This window comes from Canis lupus, chromosome 28 (assembly GCF_011100685.1).
Source record: "Canis lupus familiaris isolate Mischka breed German Shepherd chromosome 28, alternate assembly UU_Cfam_GSD_1.0, whole genome shotgun sequence".
In the NCBI taxonomy this organism is placed as follows: domain Eukaryota; kingdom Metazoa; phylum Chordata; class Mammalia; order Carnivora; family Canidae; genus Canis; species Canis lupus.
Genome location: NC_049249.1, coordinates 14,018,235 through 14,041,551, shown reverse-complemented (window position 1 = coordinate 14,041,551; position 23,317 = coordinate 14,018,235). Strand labels below are relative to the sequence as shown.

At 46.5% G+C, this 23,317-nt stretch overlaps 1 pseudogene; it reads left to right on the top strand.

Annotated features, from left to right (window-relative positions):
• The first annotated feature begins 9,573 nt into the window (after positions 1-9,573).
• Positions 9,574-10,238, top strand: LOC111092937 (annotated as a pseudogene).
• Positions 10,239-23,317: the final 13,079 nt, after the last annotated feature.

The window sequence follows — 23,317 nt, the reverse complement described above, 5'->3', positions numbered from 1 at the left end:
ATCAGCCTCCCCACAGGGAGCCTCTTCTCCCTCTGCCTGTCTCTGCTTCTCTCTGTGTGTCTGTCATGAATACATAAATAAAATCTTTAAGAAAAAAAAAAGTTTCCTTCTCTTTTTCCTTGTGTCTGTTATAGGGAAACCATCTTGATTTGATTCAGAAGCTCCTGTGACCATATAAATGTTTGTGTAAGTTTGAAGATGAGCAGGAATTCTGTAGCCCCTGCCCCTTGGAGGACAGCTGCCAGGATGTAGCTGAGCTTGGGGTCAGAGCCCTAAAACCAGAGAAAGGGGAGAACAATCCAAGGAGAAGGGGGTACTGGGGGAGCCACGCCTTTACCCCCAGGAGGTTCTGGAGGAAGATGGGCTGCCCACTGGCCCAGTTTTCTCTGTTCTGTGGACCCCAGCCAGAGAAGGAGGCCAGAATGTGAGAAGCACAGAGGACCAAGAAAGACTCAGCAGGGCTGGGCCTTGGCAAGTGGGGAGTAAGAGCTAGGCTGGCTTTGTGCTTCTTTTCCACTCCAGCTGTTTGCAAATCTGGATTCTATGAGGCAAGAGACTTCAGACAACCGATTCTTGGGAAGCTCATGATGGGTTTTCAATGTGTATCTGTTGACTGAATGATTGAATAAGTAAAGCAAAATGGCTTCACAAGGGTTGGCCATGTTAATAAAAACCAGAGAGATGTCATGCATGTTAGTCATTTGAGGCTCATTTGGCAGTCACTTCCACAAGTGGTTGTACCTCATGCTAGGAGCCTCACACATGACCACCTCATTCAGTCCTCAGAACAACCTCAAGGCATAGGGATTGGTTAGGATGCCCATGGTGCCAATGATGACATGAGGCTGGGGGCTGACGCACTTGCCCTATCTGGCCGTGTGCAGGAATGGAACCTGCTTCCCGAAGCTGCAGAGCCCACACTCTGCTCTTCTCACTGGGCCATGGGCCACCGCGGCCAGCTTGCCCTCCTCCTCAAGGTGGCCAGGTTGCAGATTGTGTCTGGAGAGTCACAGCTTCCCTTTCAGCATCTCTTCCCCTCCTCCCAGGTGAGGTGGCGTTGGACTCTTCAACTCCTTACAACTCCGTGAGTGTGGTCCTGGGACCCACAGCCTCGGCATCACCTGGGAGCCAGTTAAAAGGCGGAAACTCAGGCCCCACCCAGACTTGCTGAATCAGAATCTGCATTGTAACAAGATTTCACAAAGTGATTCACGTGCGTATCGGAATTGGGGCAGTTCAGCTTTGGATCTCTCTCTGCCAGCTACAGGTAAGGAAAAACACTGGCTAACCTTGTTTATAGGAAGCTACTTCCCCAGCAATGCCAGGGCAAGGTTGCCTGTCTCCGTTGAGAGCTGCAGCCTCTTTGCTTCTACTTCAGATTACCCAGGACTTCTCTCTTCCAAAACTCCCCACCCCTCCATCCCTGCATTACCTTTTTTTTTTTTTTTAAATAAGATTTTAACTTAAGAATAGTTTTAAATTTACAGAACAGTGGCAGAGGTAGGGCAGAGAGTTCCTACAGAGGCCTCATCCAGTGACCCCTCTTGTTAATCTCTCACATTAGGGGAGTGTGTTCCACCCAGTTTCATTCAATTTCACCAGAGTTTCCACTACCCAGCCTCCTTTTTCTGTTCCAGGATTCCATCCCGGACCCCACACTACATTTAGTCATCATGTCTTACTGTCTGATGATCTGTGACAATTTCTCAGACTTTGTTTGTCTTATGCCCATAACAGTTTGGAGGAATACTGGTGAGGTATTTTGTAGAACTTCTCTCAATTTGGCTTGTCTGGCAGTTTTCTCATGGCTAGACTGGGGTCGTGGGTTTGGGGAAGAAGACACAGAGGTGAAGTGCCCTTTTCATCACATCACACAGGGGGACAAGTAATCAACAGGGACTCCTCACTGATGATGTTAAACTTGGTCACCTGGCCAAGGGCCTGCCCCACCTAAGCTTCCCTTTCTCCTTTCCCCAGGTCTCTATAGTTCCCCTGCTGGTGGCTTGCCATTCTTTTAGTAGTTAATAATATGTTTGGGCCACAACATCGCCCCGCCCAGCTCTCCAGTGCTTCCTCCCTATGCCATTTAGGTTGTTGCTCGATGCTTTTGTTACAGGCAAGGTGTGTTGTTGAAACACATCTTCTGCCAAGAGAAGCACTGATGTAGTCATGTGTCTCCTGCCAGCAAGAAGCCTAAAAGCTAAATGGAAGCTGCCCACCAGGGCCTGGAGGCAAACAGGAGGTTGGGCCTTGAACAAGCCAAGATATGCTCCGGATGATTTTGGAAAGTGTATTCGACTCAGGTGGAAGGAGAAAATTAGATTAGAAAGTGGTCAGGGGAAAAAAAAATGGTCAGGAACAGAGTGATACTGGATGTGTGAGGGAGGGAGGTATCCAGACATGCCTGAGTGTTTGCATTTCTTTATATCTTACTCTAAATTCTGAATCATCCCTCTCAGCCATTTTAGGCAGTAGTTCTAATGCTTCTGCTTTAACACAAGCCAGTGATATTTTCAGTGCGGAATAGTAACACTCAATAGGAAACGTTCTGCTGTCCTCCCCACGGTGGGCCTTCGATGTGCCTGTGTTCTGTGAAGCAGCCTCCATCCACCCCCCACCCCCATGCTGCCGAATGATCACGAAAAAAAGAGAAGTTAAAGACATACTACAGGGGATCCCTGGGTGGCTCAGTGGTTTAGCGCCTGCCTTTGGCCCAGGGCGCGATCCTGGAGTCCCAGGATCGAGTCCCACGTCGGGCTCCCGGTGCATGGAGCCTGCTTCTCCCTCCTCCTGTGTCTCTGTCTCTCTCTCTCTCTCTCTCTCTCTCCCTATGTCTATCACAAATAAATAATAAATAATCTTAAAAAAAAGACATACTACAGGGGGTCCTCCCAGCAGACTGAGTATGCAGGAAAGGAAACTCTGGCCTCTGGGTGGAATTGATTAGAGTCCTAAGTACAGGAGTGGGAAGAGGTACCCAAGACTCCTGCTGACCTGCCTTAGCCCCTGCAGCCCCACTACCTACCTCCCCTTGTGAAATTGAGAATCATCTTCAACTTCCAGAATTTTCCATTCAGAGCTAACTCTGTATGGTTCTGGGATTGTCCAGAGATAGTGAAATGTTGGTATTTGTCCTTACTGAAAGGGCAACTTATGATGTACATGCCAGTAGGAGTCTGCCTATGGAATATCATGTAGGATTCTTTGCCACCCTGCACAGAATGGCAGGGTAATATGTCACCCCTTCTCCCTCAGGGGTAGTAGTCGATGGTGTGGAAAGGGAGGGGCAGTTGGCTGCCACCAACACGAATTCATGGGAGAACCACTATGGAAGAATGTTCCCTGCTCTCATTTGGGAAGAACTTACCTTTTGATCCAGCTGGACATACCCTTGAGCCATACACCTTCCAATAAGGAGAAGTAAGGGGCAAACAGGTACCCTAAGGCTATTGGCAATTGTGTTAGTCAGTCCTATTTAATGGCAATGAATGGAAACTTACCCAAAGCAGCCTGATAGAATATGGTTATAGAGGACTCCTCTTTGACCCTTCCCCAGAGGTGGGCTGCAGAAGCTGGAGTACAGTCAGACACAGCTGATTGGACCAGGGGTGAATACTGACCCAGACTGGGCCCAGAGCTATTCTGATTTGGACAGAGCTAGACAGTGAGTAGAACATTGCTATGGCCACTGGAACATAGACACTCTGGGGCTACAGAGCAGCCAGATTCAGCCTCACGTACATGAACTGAAGGAAGTTGGTCTCAAGTAAGATGCTTGAGACCATGGTGCTCAGAGAGAAGGGCTGACTGGCTTCTAGGCCCTCCTGGGGCCCCGGTGTGCCACTTGCCCTAAGGTTCCAGGGGACACCTAATTTTATTTTTATTTATTTTATTTTTTTAAAGATTTTTATTTATTTATGAGAGACAGAGAGAGAAAGAGAGAGAGGCAGAGACACAGGCAGAGAGAGAGGCAGGCTCCATGCAGGGAGCCTGATGTGGGGACTCGATCCTGAAACTCCAGGATCACGCCCCGGGCCAAAGGCAGGAGCTTAACCACTGAGCCACCTGGGAATACCAAGGGACACTTATTTTTAGAATAATTGCCCTTTTTGTCTAAGTTAGCCTGGGTGGGTTTCTGTCACTTATACCCAAAAATACTCTAAGACAGGGGATATTGTAGGGATTTAGAGAATATCACGGAAAGGAGGTGTGGAAAAACACACTGGAGCTTAGGAATGAGAAAAAAATCATGTCTCTCTCAATCTGCCCATCTAATTCTTTCTTTGCCCCTATTTATCTCAACAGACCAGTTTTCTTTTTTTGTTTCCATGAAGAAATACCAGCCAATGGTTACCCTAGTCCTGGATCCCCCAACCTTTCGGTTCTAGCTACTGGACTGTAATCTCTGCATCTAGTTTAAATATGAGAGACAGGCAGAAAGGGGAAGGAGAGTGACAGAATGAGAGGGATTGATTCTGCTTGGCTTAGGGAGACAAGGAGTCTTACACAGTGTATTGATCACCCCTGCTTTTTTTTAAGGGCAGAAGGCCAACTCAAAGTGGCCCCAGAGGAAAAGCAAGAATTGATTAGTTCACATAACTGTTATGATCAGAATGGAAAGGGCTTCAGAAACAACTGGATCCAGGGGCACCTGGGTGGCTCAGTGGTTGAGCATCTGCCTTTGGCTCAGGGTGTGATCCCAAGGTCCTAGGATCAAGTCCCACATTAGGCTCCCTGTGGGAGCCTGCTTCTCTCTCTGTGTCTCTCATGAATAAATAAATAAAATCTTAAAAAAAAATAAAAACCCTCCTGTGTTGCCTTCTGTCATACCCAAGTCTTAAGCAAAGTTCTGTCAAATGCTAACAATATAGAAAGACATTAGAGGTCAGAGGCCTGCAGGCAAACTTTAAAACTGAGACATGGGGAGACATCAGGATTACTTCACAACTCCAGTTGTCTCTCAAACAAGTCTGCTCAGACATCTTCAAATATGCACTTTAGCACTTCTCTCTGCCAGAGTGTTGACACTCAGGCTGGCTTCCCCAGGGCTGAGTGAAGCCTCAGCGGGTCTACGGAGCACTTTCCTGATGCCTGGAGGCCCAGGCATTGCCAAGAGGCAGGAGAGGGAGCCAGAAGAGCATTCCTGCTTCTCAATCAGTACCTTTTCTCTTTGCAAATCCCTCAACACAAACCACTTAATACATGTGGACAAATCTGTCCAGACTTTCAAAAGATACAATCCGTGGGGGTGAGGGACAGAGAGTCTTCCCCACACCTTGGCCATGATTTCCTATTCCCCACCTCTTGTCTCTGGCCGGGAAGATTCTGAGAGTGGGTGAAAAAGCAGAAGCTTGGGGACCTCAGTGAAGCCAGATGATGGGTAAGGACTTTGACACTGGGTCTCACTGGCAGCCTGGAGTTGTGCTACCTTTGCACTGTCCTTCAAAAGCATGGAATTGCATCTCTCAGAATCTAAATTAGTGCCAGGCTCTGTTAATTCAGTAACTTCCTTTTAGCAATGGTTTTATTTTGAAAATATTAAACCTACAGAGAAGTTCAAAGAATAGTATAATAAACTCCCAAATGCCCTTTACCAAGATTCACTAATATTGTACTACATGTGCTGTAATGTCTCTCTCTCTTACACACACACACAAATGTAAATCATTTTAGTATTCTTTTTTTTCTGAACTATTTGACGGTAAGTTTCAGATGTCATAACACTTTGCCCCTAAATACTTCAGCACATATCTCTTAAGAACTTTTTTAAAACAGATTTTATTTAGTTATTCATGAGAGACACAGAGAGAAGTCAGAGACATAGGGAGAGGGAAAAGCAGGCTCCCTGTGGGGAGCGCCACATGGCACTTGATCCAGAAACTCCACTTGATCCCGAAACTCCCGGGATCGTGACAGGAGCCCTGAGCTGAAGGCAGAGGCTCAACTGCTGAGCCACCCAGGCGTCCCTCTTAAGTACATCTTCTTACCTATCCTTAGGACAACTACCAAATTAAGGAAATGTCATTGGTTCACACTATCATCTAATATGTGGTCCTTGTTCTAATTTTGCCCTTTGTCCCATGCTGTCTTCTGTAGGAATTTTTTTTCTCAGATCCGGTTCCAATCCAGAATTATGTATTGTGGTTTTTCATCTGGAAGTTCTTCTCAATTTCTTTCACCTTTCATAATATTGACCTTTTGGAAGAGTTGGGATGTCTGACAGGTTTCTTATGATTTGATTCCGTTTCTTTGCCAGGTCCTCCTCTGTGTGTCAATGGTTAAGTACTGACTCGAGTAGGACTGCTGAAATTGGAACCTGAATCCACTATCTACCTGTGTAACTTTGGGTAAATCACTGAAGCTCTCTAGGTAGGCCTGGTTTTTGTCACCTGTGAGAGGCACAGAATAGTATCTGCCTCATGATGCTGTTGTGAGAATAAAATGGATTAATACACGGAAAGTGCTTTGCCCAGGGGGGGTTATTGCTCAGTCGATGGTGGTGGTGGAGGGTGCTGAAGAGAAAGATGGTGTTGGTGTGGTGAGCAGCAGAGCTTTAAAGGGCCACAGCTTCAGGGTAGTGTCTGCCTGAGGCCAGAACCAGTGTGATTGGTTACTTGAGAAGCGGGTGGGTAAGAGGAGCAGGAAGGATATTCCTGTCCTGTGAGGCTGGGAGGGCCAGGATGACTCACTCACTCACTTGTTTACACTTTATCTCTCACCTGCTTCCAGAAAGACTTTGAAGTGGCTCATAATTAAAGCCTCAGGTGCCTTAGCCTGCTGGGACGGGAAAGACCATGTTCCAGCTGGAGCTGGTCTGGGCGAGGCTGGCACTGTGGGCAAGTCCTGGGCTCCCGGAGAGGGCTGGAGGAAGGCCGACTTCCACCGTGTGAGGGGTGGGGGATGGCAGGGAGGAGACACCGAGGAAGACACCGAGGAAGGAAGCCTGGCAAGCCTTGACCACCTGGTGCAGAAGGGCAGAGGGAATGGAGGTTGGGAGTGTCCAGATTGAACAAAGGAATCAAGAAGGAGGAGCCCTGAAAGAGGACTTCACAAAGCCTCGGAGTCTGGCTGGGCCCATTTCTGGTGTGTGCTAAACTGCAGTCTTTGGACTTAGCCCATCCTTTAGGATATTCCTGTTGGCCAGCCCTGGGCCCTCTGGCTGCCCCAAGGCTAAGGCCCCCTCCACCAAGAAGCACCAACTTCCCTTCTCTGGAGAGCAGACCTTTGCTCGGGGTTTCAGGTGCCTCTGGCCTCAGGTTGAAATACCTGTTAGGGGAAATCCTGTCTTCCCCCCACCCCCTGACCCCATTCTCCCCACCCTTCCTCCCTCAACCCCTCCCAGCAACAGGTGGGCCCCACCCACCCACCCCCAATGCTGTCAGGAAGTTCCTGCCCCATCCTCCTTTCGGAGGGGCCTGAGCTTTGTCTGCCCCTCCCTCATGCCATTTCAGGCCTCTTACCTTGAACATCCTGACTAGCCGGGCCTCAGCTCTGCTCAGGTTTCCTTAGGAGGCACAGTGACTGCGTCCCCACATTACACCAAGTTTTGGCAAGTCTAGTCCAACTGACAAGACTTTCTGTCACATTTCCCTACAGCTACTTAAAGCACACTTGACCGGGTAATGGAATACCTTCCATTTCAGGAAGTGGAGGGGGGCTCACCCAGGCGAGATTAAACATGATGACAGTTCCTAAAGGTAGGGGGTGGAATTTAGGCTGAAAAGTAAGACAGCAAGACTGGGTGGAGTGGGGAGAGGATCAGAAGTTAGTGGACCAGCCGGTGCCAGCCTGGGTTGTGGGGCTGCCCAAGTGGCCACTCTGCTCAAAGGGTCCCCGCCTCTACCCCTGCTCTGCAGAAACCCGCCCCCCCCAGATCAAACTAGGGGGAGAAGGAAAACCAGTTGAGGGGGAGCCCAGTGAGTAGAAGAGGGAGCATTAGGGCTAGAACTGCATTGGCCTCATATCTTGAAGACCAGAGGACCGGCGGGCAGCTAGATACATTGTGGTGAGCATTTCGTAATGTATATAAATGTTGAATCACTACTGTACACCTGAAACTGGTACAATATTGTGGGTCAGCTACGCATTGATAATAAAAAAATTTTTTGAAGTCTGCTATAGACAGTCTGCACAGCTTTTTATGTGGACATAGATTTTCAACACATTTGGGTAAATACCAAGGACCACAATTGCTGGATCATATGGTAAGAGTATGTTTAATTTTGGGGGAAACTGCCCAATTATCTTCAAGTGGTCATACCACTTTGCATTCCCACCAGTAGTGGAAGAGAGCTGCTGTTGCTCCACATCCTTGTCAGTCAGCATTTGGTCTTGTCAGTGGTCTGGATTTTGGCCATTCTGTGCAGAGGTATCTCATTGTTTTAATTTGCAATTCCCTAATGACATAGGGTGTGGAGCATCTTTTCACGTGTTTATTTTCCATCTGCATATCCTTTTTTAAAAAAGATTTTATTTATTTATTCATGAGAGAGAGAGAGAGAGAGAGACATAGGCAGAGGGAGAAGCTCCATGCAGGGAGACTGATGTGGGACTCCATTCTGGATCTTCAAGATCACGCCCTGGGCTGAAGGCGGCGCTAAACCACTGAGCCACCTGCACTGCCCTCTGCATATCTTTTTGGTGAAGTCTTTTCAGGTCTTTTGCCCAGTTTTTAAATTGGATTGTTCATTTTCTTATTGCTGAGTTTGAAGAGTTTTTTGTATATTTTAGATAGCAGGACTTTATCAGATGTATTTTTTGTTTTTTTTGTTTTTTTTTTAATTTTTATTTATTTATGATAGTCACACACAGAGAGAGAGAGAGGCAGAGACATAGGCAGAGGGAGAAGCAGGCTCCATGCACCGGGAGCCAGACTTGGGATTCGATCCCCGGCCTCCAGGATCACACCCTGGGCCAAAGGCAGGCGCTAAACTGCTGCGCCACCCAGGGATCCCCTGTTTTTTGTAAATATTTTCTCCTAGTCTGTGGCTTGTCTTCTCATTCATTTGGCAGTGTCTTGTACTGTAGAATGGTTTTTTGTTTGTTTGCTTTAAGATTTATGTATCAATTTCAGACAGAGAGCACAAGAGGGTGGGGGGCAGGGTGGGCAGAGGGAGAGAGAGAATCCCAAGCAGACTCTGCTGAGTATAGAGCCGGACTTGGGTCTCAATCCCACAATGCATAAGATCATGATCTGAGCCAAAACAAAGAGTCAGACACTTAACCAACTGAATCACCCAGGTGCTCCAGCACAGCAGAAGTTTTTAGCTATAATGAAGTCTAGCTTATCAATTATTTTTTTCATGGATAGTGCCTTTGGCATTATATATAAAACCATACCCTAGGTCACCTTGGTTTTCTCCTAAATTATCTTTTTTTTTTAGGATTTTATTTATTCATGAGAGACACAGAGAGAGAGAGAGAGAGAGAGAGAGGCAGAGACACAGGCAGAGGGAGAATCAGGCTCCATGCAGGGAGCCTAATGTGGGACTTGATCCCAGGACTCCAGGATCATGCCCTGGGCTGAAGGTGGCGCTAAACTGCTGAGCCACTCGGGCTGCCCCTAAATGATCTTTCGATGGTGGCTCTTCAGTGAAGCATACAGCCACTTCTTTTAAGAGAAACCATCACTGTGATACCTAGTGAAAGTGTGGTACCAGATGTTTGGTCAGTTGTCATAACAGCTAGAATGCAGGACCTCAAGCAACAAGTTCAATTCTTATTTATCAGTGAAAACTAGAAACTGAACTTCTTCAAATAGAGGAGCAACATTGGGAAAAGAAGTTCCTGGAAAGCACAGACTCATTTAACAATGAACTTGAAAGGTTGTGTGGTTCAAAGGTAGAAGTGGATCAAGAGAAAATTGCAGTTGAAATTGCACGGGCAGAGGAACCGACTTGCAAAAGGCAGGGAGAAGGAGAAAGAGGCAGCAGAGCAAGTTGAACTAGATCAGAGAGCAGCATTGCTCCTGAGGAAGAGCGAGCAGGTAACAAAACTGAAGAAACGTAATATGAAAAAGCATTCCACCAGAGATAGAGGAGATGCTTTGAAGAAATGACAGAAAGCCAAGAGAATGGTGAAGAAGGCACGTCTGGTCCTGAGAGTGAGCAGGAGTGGTGGAACTAGTGAGAGTGATGCTTGACTTGCAGAGCAACAGTGCAACACAAGAGGAGCCACCACAGGACCCTATATGGGAAGATGAGAAAGAAAGAAATGTGGCCTTGTTTAATGTGGTCTAAATAACTTTATAGGGATGGCTGAGTGGCTCAGTGGTTGAGCATCTGCCTTTGGCTCAGGGCATGATCCCAGGGTCCTGGGATCCAGTCCCTCATTAGGTTCCCCACGGGGAGCTTGCTTCTCCCTTTGCCTATGTCTCTGCCTCTCTCTCTGTGTCTCTCATGAATAAATACAATCTTTAAATAAATAAAAAAAGAGAACAACAAGAGAGGGATGGAGCCTGGAGAGGCCACTTTTAGGTAACAGGCTTGAGCAATGGAAACTTAATCAAGGCAAAAGGGTCCACAGCAACCACCAAGCCAAATACAGACTGGCTCATTAAAGGAACCACCTTGGGGGCACCTGGGTGGCTCAGTTGGTTGGGTGTCAGCCTTCAGCTCAGGTTATGGTCCCAGAGAGCAGGGAGCCTGCTTCTCCTTCTGCTTGCTGTTCCCCCTGCTTATGCCCATCCCCTGCCTCTCTGTCAAATAAATAAATGAAATCTTTTAAAAAATAATAAATAAAAGACCCACCTCGAAATAACCACAGGTTCTAACTGACCAATTATAATCAGGCACATTTCCCTGGATTGCTAAAAAGGGAAAATTGCATAAGTTCCCATACTTCCCCATTCTGCCGTATAACTATGGCCCCACCACCACTGCCTCCTGGCAAAGTCTCTCCTTTGCTGTCCTGCCCTCTCTTCCTTGCAGTACATTCAATAAACTTCTAGCTCCTTTGTTCTGCCTTAAGTGAATTCTTTCACTGCCTGCACTGCTGGCCCTGACTCAATTGGGATGCCTCCATTTGGGTGTCCCCTCCCAATCAGAGCACCCCAACTCTCACTATCACTGCATGGCTGATCAGATGCTCTCACCTGAAGACTGATGGAGACTGAAGGACTGAAGACTCTCCTAATGGAGAGACAGGAAGGAGGAAATGGACAGAAGTCCCTTATCCATGTCAGTGCCCACCACCATCCATGTCCCACCATCCTTGTCCCTTCATCCTCTAGGCAGTGGGGCACTGGCCAGATTGCTCTGGTGTGAGGCTATTCCTGTTGTTCCTCCTGCCTGGCATTTGGGTTCCTGGCTTTCCCAGATTCTTTCCAACACATCCCATCTTGTTTAAGCTAAGTTAGCTATTTTGGTTGGTTTCTGTTGCTTGCAGTCAGGGATTCTAACTGACACATGGCAGGAAATGGCTATCCCAGCCATGATTCTGCATTTTCTCCCCAGTTCAATAATGACAAACTAGAGCTCTGTATCACAACTTTAAATTTCTGAGAGAACCAATCTGATTGGCCAACTTAAGTTAGGTTGGCTCCAGACGAAGGCAGAGGAACATGATGCTGACAAGGCTGACAGGGAGGCTGGCAGGACATAGATCCACATATGGTTATGCTGACTGTGTAATGCATAACTCCAATGGGTACCATTCACACTACAGACATTGTAAATATGCATATTCTATTTTGGCAGATGGCAATAAAAGGTATTATGAAAGGGGCACTTTTTCTAATTCTTAGTAAAGTGTCCCATGGACTAGTGGCAACCCAGTTGGGCCCATTCCTCAGCAGAGGGATTTGGTTAGCAGCTCTTAGAGAAGATAACCAGGGCCAGGTACACCCCACCAGTGGTTCTACATATCACACATAGCTGGCGGGGGGGTCCAGTAGTCTTGATGTCTGGCACACACATATCATCCCCTCTTTGTGGGCAATAACTGGTTGTGAAACACCTAACATTTAAAAAGTAGTTCAAGGCTTTGGAATAGATGGTCTTGGAAAGGATGACAGGGAGAGTGGGCAGCAAAGTCTGATAAGCCAGGTTCCACCCAAGGGGTTCAGGGCTGCTGCACATTCCTAGCAAAATGCACCAAAAGATTTTTCCTCTCTGTAGTCCCCCTGGAGAGTGCTAATTTGTTCAGTCATTGGCTGTGTGTCAGCTCTGCATTATGTGCTGGGGGTACAGCAGGAATAAAAGAGGCAAGGTCTAGTCTAATGCAAGAGACAGGCAACAAATATTTATTAGATTATGCATGTGCTAGCAAAGGGGAAGCCCAGAGTATTAGGAGAATGCCCTTACAATAAGGGAATCAGACTTAGAAGTCAGGAAAAAGGAGAGGATGAGTAGGATTCAACCAGGTGAAAAGTAGGATAGTGTAGGTGAGGGAGGATTTGTATAAGCTATGGGTTAAGCTCCTGTTAGAAAGAAATTGAAAAAATGAAAAGGGGCAAATAAGATACAAGTGCTTTCTCTCCTATAAAGTTCTAACAATAGAAAAAAAAAAAAGTTCTAACAATAGGTAGGGTCCAAAGTGAGTAGATGTCTCATCAATGTGAAGTCAGATCAAAGTAACAGTGGTTTAGGGGCACCTGGCTGGCTCAGTTGGAAGAGTGTGTGACTTTTGATCTCAGGGTTGTGATTTCAAGCCCTACATTGGGTGTAGAGATTACTTAACAATAAAATATTTAAAAAAACAACAACAATGACAAAGTAACAGTGGTTAAACAAGAGAGAAATGTCTTTCTCTCTCAGGGAAAGGTCCAGAGCTGGAGAGGCCAGAGTTGGTACAAAACTTCTTCTCCATTAATTCTGTAGGAAAGTTATCTACTAGAGTTCAGTTGGGGAAGCAGAACCACTAAGTCATAGAATCAATGATTTATTACAGGAATTAGACTTTATACAATTGTCAAGGGAGCTAGAGAAGTAAAGGTCACAAAGAGGACTGGAGGGTGCCAGAAGAGCCATGACCTAGCTTTCCAGAAGCACTGGGTCCATAAGAAATGAATATTTATTGATATGTAAAATGTCAAACTTTGAGCAAGAAGAAATAGAAAATGAGCCAACAATCAGGAAAATAACTGAGATGACAAGGTCATCTCCTTTTAAAAATTTTTTTCAGCTCTGTTGGCTTAAGAGCAAAGTTCTACCAAACCTATTGCGTTACATTGCATGTCTTTTTATTCTGATTCTTTGTTTCTGGGGGCCTTACTAACCCTGGGGAGACTGGCCTCTGCGGCCCAGCCAATTCCTAGAGACAGCAGAGGATTCAGCCACGAGAACACCTTTCACATATAAACTAACAGGTCCAGAGCCCACACCCCTATGCCTCTTCTAGCCAGCTCTTCCTGCCCCAAGCAGCTACTATTTCTTTGCTCCCATCACACCCAGGGCCAGAGACCAGGCAATTTAAGGACAGTTCCTACACCCAAGAGCCTGTTGAAATTATTTAAACCAGCCAAGCCTAAGCCTGCTTGCCTTGCCTTACATCATTGCCTCCTGGCCACATGCCTCAGAGCTACTCAATCTGGGCTCCATGAGGGGACATATGAGTGTTGTTGGCTGCAGCAGAGGAATCAGCGGCATCCTAGGTATCCATCACTAGGACAAGTAAATGTGATAGATAGATGCATTCTGTGGAGTAAATAGGTAGCAGTTAGAAGCAATGGGTTTGAGATATTCTATGAATAACGTGACAAAAGTAAGGACTAGAAAGTGATCTCAAATGCATAAATACATAAAGCACAATATATTTTTCAAAGATACATATATACCCAGGGACATAAGCCAAATACAGTATGTTAAGTGTCTTTGGGGGAAAGGGCAAATATGAGCAGTGATGGAGATGAAGGAAAAAAAATAAGCATATCAGGGATCCCTGGGTGGCGCAGCGGTTTGGCGCCTGCCTTTGGCCCAGGGCGCGATCCTGGAGACCCGGGATCGGATCCCACATCAGGCTACCGGTGCATGGAGCCTGCTTCTCCCTCTGCCTTTGTCTCTGGCGCTCTCTGTCTCCCAGTCTTTCATGAATAAATAAATAAATAAAATCTTAAAAAAAAAAAAAATGAAATCTTAAAAAAAAAAAAAAATAAGCATATCAAAGAATACAAGAGAAGGCCCTGTATGAGCCCCTGATCCTGATGCATGATCCAGGGAATATGGTGAATTGGACTCTGCATCTGAGGCCCACCCCAGCCAAAACACGCTCCCCTCCCCCTGCCACATACATGTAAAAGCTACATGTCAGCTCCCTTAAAATCAAGTCAGGTGCCTCTAAGGTAGGGAAGTAGAAGGACATTCAGGTGGATCCTGGGGCACAGGCAATGTTCTATTTCTTGACTGCATGATGGGGTATTCATTTTATAACTAATTGTTAAATAAGTTGTATGGATTTTTCTTTATTGTTCTTTGCATCTTATTTACAAACATAACCTATTGCGGTGCCTGGGGGGCTCAGTCGATTAAACATCTGGCTCTTGATTTTGGCTCAGGCCTTGATCTCAGGGTTATGAAATCAAACCCCATCTCAGACTGCACTGAGCATGAAGCCTGCTTGGGATTCTCTCACTCTCCCTCTGCCCTTCCCCTTTCTGCTGATGCATGCATTTTCTCATTCTCTCTCTCTCTCTCTCAGAAACAAAACAAAACACAAGTTCTTTTGGAGCTTCTATAGTGAAATGAGGACAGGGGGCTTTGCACATTTGTTGTCTACCTTGCCACATCCCCCTCCTGCCTCCTTGTCTCTGAGGGGTACTGAAAAATACAGTTTCAAAACCTTCAATGTGGTCCAACTCTTGTTTCACTGAGAAGCAAACTGCAGTCTGTGTGGGGCACCTTTGGGATGGCCTCTGTCATCTTCCAAAAGGAGCTAAATCATCTGCTGGCCGTAATGAGCCATGACCAAACCAATGCCAAGGGATGAAGGCTTGGTCACTCTTGACCCCAGAAGGCTCTCTAAGTGCCAGGCACTGAGCTGGGCACAGATGGTAGAAGTCTTCTTCCTGCCCGCCAAAGAGCCCAGACAGTCCCCAGTAACTGACCCGTGAAGTCCCATCCATGGACTTCCTCTGCCTGGAAATCCTGCTGTCCTTTTCTTGACCTTGTCAGGTTCTCTGCTTGTCAGTGCTTAACCTCAGCCAGAGCCCTCTTGGGAGAGAGTTAGGGAGATGCCGATTTCCTGCCCGCCCCCACCTGAACCCAGGTTCACCTCTTTGGCTTGAAGCCATCTGTCAAGAAGCGGCCACCTCTCCTTTTTGGAAATGACCTGTATGTCAGTTTCAGCGTATGTTTAAAGATGTCCCGTGGGTGAGGGGAGAAAAGGATTAAAGTGGCTTGTTCCCTTTCCCTGAAACAACCTTAACATCCCAAAAAGTAAAATGTTAGATCTTCTTTTAATTTCTACTTCAGGGATCCCTGGGTGGCTCAGCAGTTTAGCGCCTGCCTTCGGCCCAGGGCATGATCCTGGAGTCCCAGGATCGAGCCCCGTATCAGGCTCCCTGCATGGAGCCTGCTTCTCTCTCTGCCTCTGTCTCTGCCCCCGCCCACCCCCTCCCCATGTCTATCATGAATGAATAAAATCTTTAAAAAAAATTTCTATTTCAGAGTGCTTGGGTGGTGGGACAGCCCCAGTAGTTGAGCACCTGCCTTTGGCTCAGGTTGTGATCCTGGGGTTCTGGGATCGAGTCCTGCATCAGGCTCCCCACAGGAAGCCTCCTTCCCCCTCTGCCTATGTCTCTTCCCCATCTCTCTGTGTCTCTCATGAATAAATAAAATCTAAAATAAATAAATTAAAAAAATCTTATTTCATGGAAGATAACCATGGAGGTGACACAACTTGCCCAAGGTTACCAGCAGAATGAAGACTGGACAATAGATCTGTCTCTAGATCATGTAGCTACCCAACCCTCTCCAGAAGCCATCAGGGTGTGGGGTGGGGGACTGTTCAAAACCAAGTACCTTTCTAACTCTGGGGGGAGACTTGTGGGAAGTTACTTTTTCTCTGGAAAGAGAATGGGGTCTGTGCAGAGAAATGAAGCTCTGCTGGTCTAGATGGCCCAGAGGTGCCAGGTGCAGAGCCTCACTCTCACCCATGCTGCTCGAGAGGTGGGTTCAGTGGGTTTTTTGTGCAGGTGGGAAGAACCCGGAAAGCTGAAAAGAGCATAGCATAAGTGGTGGCTATTTTGGGGAATCAGAGCTATTGTGAGGTGGTGAGAGTCCAAAGGAACAAATCTTGGGCTCTTGGAGGAAACACAAGGACAGGGCTGTCAGGAGCCACTGAGGCTCTGGGACACACTACACTTAGCAGGGGTTGGGGGTGTTTGGGGGGCGCTTTGTGACAGTTCTGTAAGGTGGAAATAGCCAGCCTCTGCCGGGAGACCAGCCACTTGCAGGCGGAGGGCCGGGGCCCGGGACACACTATAACAGGTGATGAGCTCCGCCTTGTGGCATGTTAGGGTAATGGCAGCCCTGAGCTCAGGCCTGGGCATCTGGGGAAATTCCTTCCTTGTCCTGTCTGGAACTGATGGAGCGCTTACAAGTGTGTTGGGTCTTGCACGAGGCATTTATATCCACCGGCTCACCTTCACAGCAGCTGACACAAAACCACTTCTCTTCATTAGCGCTTGTCCTCCCTCCATCCTCAGGTGTGAGCTGAAGCCTCGCTTCCTCCCAGAAGAGTCCTCTGACCCCTGCCCCAGGTCCTGTACCTCTAGTTGGTACTTCTGGAAAGCCTGGCTGTCTCTCTGACACTTGATGCACTTTCCTATTATTCGTGTATCTAATGCGTACCTTCACCAATGGGCCATAACTTCCTCAGGCAGCTTACCCTCCTTTACAATTGTGGCCCAGAGAAGGAACTGAATTAATTTTTGTCAGATGAATAAGTGGTGAATGAAAGAGTATCCCCGATATGTATAGCTTGGATGCCAGGGTGACACTGCAGCCTGCAATAATGCAGTGCCCCAAGCTAGCACTCACGCTAGGGAGAGTGTCTCCAAAGACCACTAACCTTGAAATCTCAAGCACTTCCCCTTGCAAAACCCCAGCTGACTACATGTTATATTCCTTTGTATTTGCACCATTCTTTCACTGGTGAGACACAGGGAGAGAGGAAGCAAGGGAGGAATTTTATGACATAATTGTCTGGTGTTGAAGCAGGGTCCTGGAGAAGGTTGATCCTGGCCACGGTTGCTGAAGTGAGAGAAGAGAATCCTTAGGTAATGACCCTGGCAGGTGAACCCGAAGAGGACATTTCTTTATTTATTTTAAGGATTTATTTACTTATTTTAGGGGGAGGGAGGGACAGAGGGAGAGAGAATCCCAAGTTGACTCCACGCTGAGCACAGAGCCCAACACTGGGCTTGATCTCATGACCTTGAGATCACCTGAGCTGAAACAGAGTCGGACGCTGAACTGACTGCGCCCCCGCCCCCCATGCCCCCTCAGAGGACATTTAAACTGGTCTCTGATCCTGGGTCTCAGGTCAATGGGGTCAAGGATCCCACTGTCGATCTCTCACTGTACTGCCTTTTGTGAGGTTTTAATACATGACTTTGGCCTCTCCGGTCAGAGGTTTGTCCTCATTCGTCATCTGTGTGTAGTGGTAGAAATGGCAGTGGTGTCAGCAAAATCTTGGGCACCCAAATGTACCACAGAAACACCTGTGGCAATTCTCAGAGCACTGGGCAGACTCCTCACAGTCTATTTTTACAGATGAAGAAACTGATACTCAACGACCAATATAACTCGCTCACAATCACACAGCTGGTGACTGGCAGAACCAGGATGGTGATCCAAGTCTGTGGCTCCAAATGTGTGCTCTTAAAATTTGTTTTGATTAAATAATATACAATACAAAATCCAAACAGTTCCAAACAGTGACACGTCAGCCTTCCTTCCACCCTCTAGCTCTGGTATCCTGTTGCTCTCCCCGGAGAGCCAGAGCTCTATTTCCCTTGGGTATCTTTCCTGATCTTTTCTACACATATTCGGACATAGCATACGTGGCAGGCAGCCTAGTATGTGCCCTATTCTGCATCCTGTTATTTACACCTAACACTATAACTAGAGTTTGTTCCACATCTGTATATTGAGAGCTGTCCCATTCCTTTCAAGGCTGTATACTATTACACTGATAAATAATGTATTGTCCTGGTCCTCTACTGATGGACATTGAATTTGTTTCCAATCTTTTTTTTTTTTAAACTTTTATTTATTTATGATAGGCACACAGTGAGAGAGAGAGAGAGGCAGAGACACAGGCAGAGGGAGAAGCAGGCTCCATGCACCGGGAGCCTGACATGGGATTCGATCCCGAGTATCCAGGATCGCGCCCTGGGCCAAAGGCAGGCGCCAAACCGCTGCGCCACCCAGGGATCCCTGTTTCCAATCTTTGAGATTACAGATAATGCTCCAACGAATATGTTTGTACACATGCCATTTCACACATGTGCACATACAGCTCCATCAAAGCGTCTCAAGCGTTTGCTCATTTGTTTGTTTGGCCATTCATTCATTCAGGCCTTGAGGACACCGAGATGACTTGTCCCTGGTTCCCCCCTGGAGGAGTGTGCACCTTGGCAGAGATGGTGAGTGGGGCATGGAAGAAGTATTGGCCATCCTGCTTCTGGAAACCCGAGGCTGACCACAGGTCTGAGGACTGACCTGCTCCAAGCTCCTGGAAGGATTCTGGGACTCATGTGGACCACACTCTTCTTCACACTGCACTGTGCCCTTCCCAAGCCTTCCTGTGTATGACAGTGTTCTGCTTCAGTTGTCAATCTTCATCTGAGTAGTGTTCAGGGAGGTGGGTTGGAGATGGTAGGAACAGGTGCAGGATGGAGAGCACCTTCTTGTGGACCTCTGTGGAAGCATGTGGGGAGATCCAGGAGAGCCTGACTCTCTTGGTCTTCTGGTGCTCAGTTGGGTGCCCTCAAGACCCCTCCTTTGCCTCAGGTGCTAAAGGCATGGAGGAAGAGTCCTCTTAAATCCTGGCATCCCCTACTAGACAGCAGAGGTTCAATTTTAGGGGTATCCTGTGTCCTGGGCTTTATGTGAAAAATCGAGGATGTGAAATCGAGAGAAGAGAAGGAATCAGAGAAAAGAGAATTGACAAAACAAAGACAAAAATGAAGGAAGGATCAGAGATGGAAAAAATGGCAGCCAGGGCTATAAGGATGCTTGCCTTGTATGGCCATGGTCATTGGGAGAGAGTCAGGATACAGATGGGAGGAGGAAGGAGTAGTCCTGGTACTGAGAGCTTTTACAAGTGACGGGTGTGGTAGGCAGTCTCTGTGATGGTTTCCAGTGATCCCTGTTTCCTGTGTAATCTCTCTCCCCTTGTAGAATCACCCTCCCTTGAGGGTGGGCTGTACCTAGAGACTTGTTTCTAATGAATGCAGTATGGCAAAAATGAGGGAATGTCACTCCTGAGATTAAGTTATGAAAAGACTATGTATTCCATCTTGCTTTCTCTCTCAGACTCTCTTGCTTACTTGCTCTGATGAAGCCAGCTGCCATGTTGTGAGCTGCCCCGTGGAGAGACTCACATGGCAAGGAATTGAGGGAAGCTACCAGTAAATAGCCAGTGAGAAACTGAGGGCTTAAGTCCTCAGTCCAAAAACCCTTAAGGAACTAAATTCTGTCAACAACCATGTAAATGAACTTGGAAGCAGACCTTCCCTAGTCAAGCCTTCGAATGAAATTGCAGCCCCAGATGATACCTTGACCATAACCTTGTGAGAGGAAAACATACTAGCAGAGGGTTGGATGAATGTATACTGGGCCAATTTGTAGTACCTACCACACCTTCCATTGAAGGCAGAACTCCATCCTCTCTCCCAGAAATTCCATGGACTCAATCCAGCTAGCCCATACCCACAATCCTCCTCTACCTTAGCCCCAGCCTAATTGTCGCAGGGAAGAAGGATCTTCCCTATCCCACCCACTGTAAAGATGTCTTGTTTGTTTTTTTTTTTAAAGATTTTATTTATTCATGAGAGACACAGAGAGAGGCAGAGATACAGGCAGAGGGAGAAGCAGGCTCCATGCAGGGAGCCCGACGTGGGACTCGATCCAGGGACTTCAGGATCACGCCCTGAGTCAAAGGCAGATGCTCAACTGCTGAGCCACCCAGGCATCCCAAGATGTCTTATTTGTTTTAGTGAAACACAGCCTTGTTCTCTGGGTACAACCAATGTTCAGTAATTCTCACTCTGTCTGTCCCTGAAATGCCAAGATCAGGATGGTGGGCTTGGGGTCATTGTTACCCAAGTCCCCAACTATTCTTAGCAAAGTTTCTGCCTTCACACAATAGGCCTTAATTATGAGAGCCCCAAAACAGAGGAATCTTGGCTTATTATAATTCAGAGGATTCCCCTGAATGCCAATGAGACTTGGTGAATCTCAATCTTCAGTCCTCTCCAGGTCTTGTCTCCTAGTGTCCTGCTGACTGAACTATGTGGGGAGGGCAGTGACCCTGCATTCCTCTTACCAGAAGATGTTCTTGATCTCTGTGGATGGGAGAAGGAGCCCACTAACAACTATTATTAAGCACCACTCTGACTCTACTCTGAGACAGGCACTGGGACAGAGTTGGTTATAACTCAGAGGATGACCTCTGGAGCTTATGGTCTCATGAGAGAAAAAGGTAAATAAGCACTCAAAACCTCATGATGAATGTGATTAGAGAAGAATACCAAGGACATTTGGGAAACTGGGAAGAAAGCTTAATTCTTTCCCAAGGGCAGTGAGGCTTTGCAGAAGGTAAGAGTTTACTGGGTCCGAGGGGATCCCTAGGTGGCTCAGTGGTTTAGCGCCTGCCTTCGGCCCAGGGCATGATCCTGGAGTCCTGGATCGAGTCCCACATCGGGCTTCCTGCATGGAGCCTGCTTCTCCCTTCTGCCTCTGCCTGTGTCTCTGCCTCTCTCTCATGAATAAATAAATAGAATAAAAAAAAAAAAGTTTACTGGGTCCAACAAAAGAGAAGATATTCCAGACACCAGAAATGACATGCACATGGTCACAACAGCATGAGACTGTGGCGCACTCAGGGAACTACACACTACTTGGTAGAGCTGGCACTCCAAGGAGACAGGGAGACAGGAATAACTGAAAATTTTCCATTTTTTACTGATATGGAAAGATGTCCAAGATAGGTTATCAAATAAATAAAGCAAGTCACATGAGCGTGTTTATGGTGTGATCCTTTTGGATTCTGTATTGAGGATATACCTATATATGCACCTGCTTGCATGTCAATGTCTGGAAACTTACTGAAAGAAAACAAAAAATCAATACTTGAGGAGTTGGACTGGAAAGGAGAGAAGAGAAAGGAAAGGAGGAAGAGAGACACTCTTCCTTTTTACCCCATACCACTTTGCACTGTTTGCATTTGCATTATTTTACAATACTGATATGTTAAAATAATTTGATGGAGGAAGTGATATAACTGTATTTTCCTTACAGAAAGATCACCTTTATGAGATTTGGGGAACAGTTTGAATGTGGAATGGATATTAGATGCTGTTAAAAAAAATTATTGTTCAAAAAATTATTGTTCATTTGAGCCACATATGAAAAGAATCTTACTTTTCAGAGGTCAATAGCATGATATCTAATATAAAAGGATTTCTAGGCCCTGGGGAGACTCAACAAAAGCTGGACCCCACGGATTTACTTATCCTCTCGCTGTGTGAGTTTCTCCAGCAGTGCTCTGTGGCCTGGTGAAAGAGAAAGCATTCGGTGGAGATGTGGCTCCAGCGCTGGGGTTTGTCAGCAGCATAGGTTAAATGCAAGGGCAGGCTGCAGTTGGAGAGGGGTTTTTGGCCATATGGAGGAGAGCCAGAAAGTCCCCAACTACAGTGAACAACTGTGTGCTTGGCTACTCCACATGTAGACACACTCCAATTTGGGAGGAACCCTTTGTGTGTGACTTGGAGGAAGGCATAATCTCATCTGCCCCCAGAGAAGCAAAGGGGCCAGAACTTTTTCTCTCTACCCCACTCTCAGCCAGCCCAGGGCACATGACCCAAGCTAGGCCAATTAATGCTCCTACCGGAGATGTCTCAAAGATGTAGGGACAGGTGACAAGCTATTCAAATTTATATATCAGCCCTCTGAGCTATCCAAGCACCACCAGGTTGCATCCTTCTTCTTCCTCTTTCTCCATCTTGCTGCTCAGAATATAGAAGTGGTTATGAGGGACGCCTGGGTGGCTCAGCAGTTGAGCGTCTGCCTTTGGCTCAGGGTGTAATCCTGGAGTTCCGGGATCAAGTCCCGCATCGGGCTCCCTGCATGGAGCCTGCTTCTCCCTCTGCCTGTGTTTCTGGCTCTCTCTGTGTGTGTCTCTCATGAATAAATAAATAAAATCTTTAAACAAAAAACTATTAAAAAAAAAAAAGGAAGTGGTTATGAGGGGCATCTTGGTGGTTCAGTTGGTTAAGCATCTGCCTTCAGCTCAGGTCATGATCCTAGGCTCCTGGGATTGAGCCCTGCATCAGGCTCCCTGCTCAGCGGGGGGCCTGCTTCTTCTCCCTCTGCCGGCTGTCCTCCCTGCTTGTGTTCTCTCACTCTCTCTCTCTCAAATAAAGAAATAAATAAAATCTTATTTTAAAAATAAGAAGTGGTTATGAGACATTTTGGAATGTAGACCAGGGCAATATTTTAGTGATGGTAAGAAAACAAGCTTTTAGGAGCCTAGGTTCTGGGATGGCCTTCTGAAATAGAGACATCCTACCACGGCCTCTGGACAGCGTACATTTGGGTTGTCACATGAGAGAGAAATAAACTTCTATCTTATTTAATCCTTATTTTAGGTCTCTGTTACTTAAAGAGTAAGTGAATAAGTAATGATGATAGATAGTAAGCCCCCAATGATAGAGAATGTAGGCATCTCTTTCGATTCCCAGACCTGAGTCATTTCACAGACCCAAAGCCCCTTAAGTAAAAGGGAAATTAAGCATTTGTAATGAGGAATTCTGTAATAACAGCACAATAATGTTCTTTCACAATTATAGCTACCATTTATTGAATGTAATTATGAACCAAGCACTGTTCCAAGTGCTTTACACGTATTAGTTCATTTAATCCTCGAAACTCTCCTATAATCCATATACCAAAAAGTTGATGAATACATTGCAGCAGGTACAAAAATGAACTCAAAATGGATTATAGATCTAAATGTAAAATTTAAAACTATAAAACATTTAGAAGAAACAGAAGAAAATCTTTATGACATTGGGTTAGCCAAAGATTTCTTAGTTATAACTCCAAAAGCATTATCTATAAAAGAAAAAATTGCTAGACTTCCTAAAAATTTT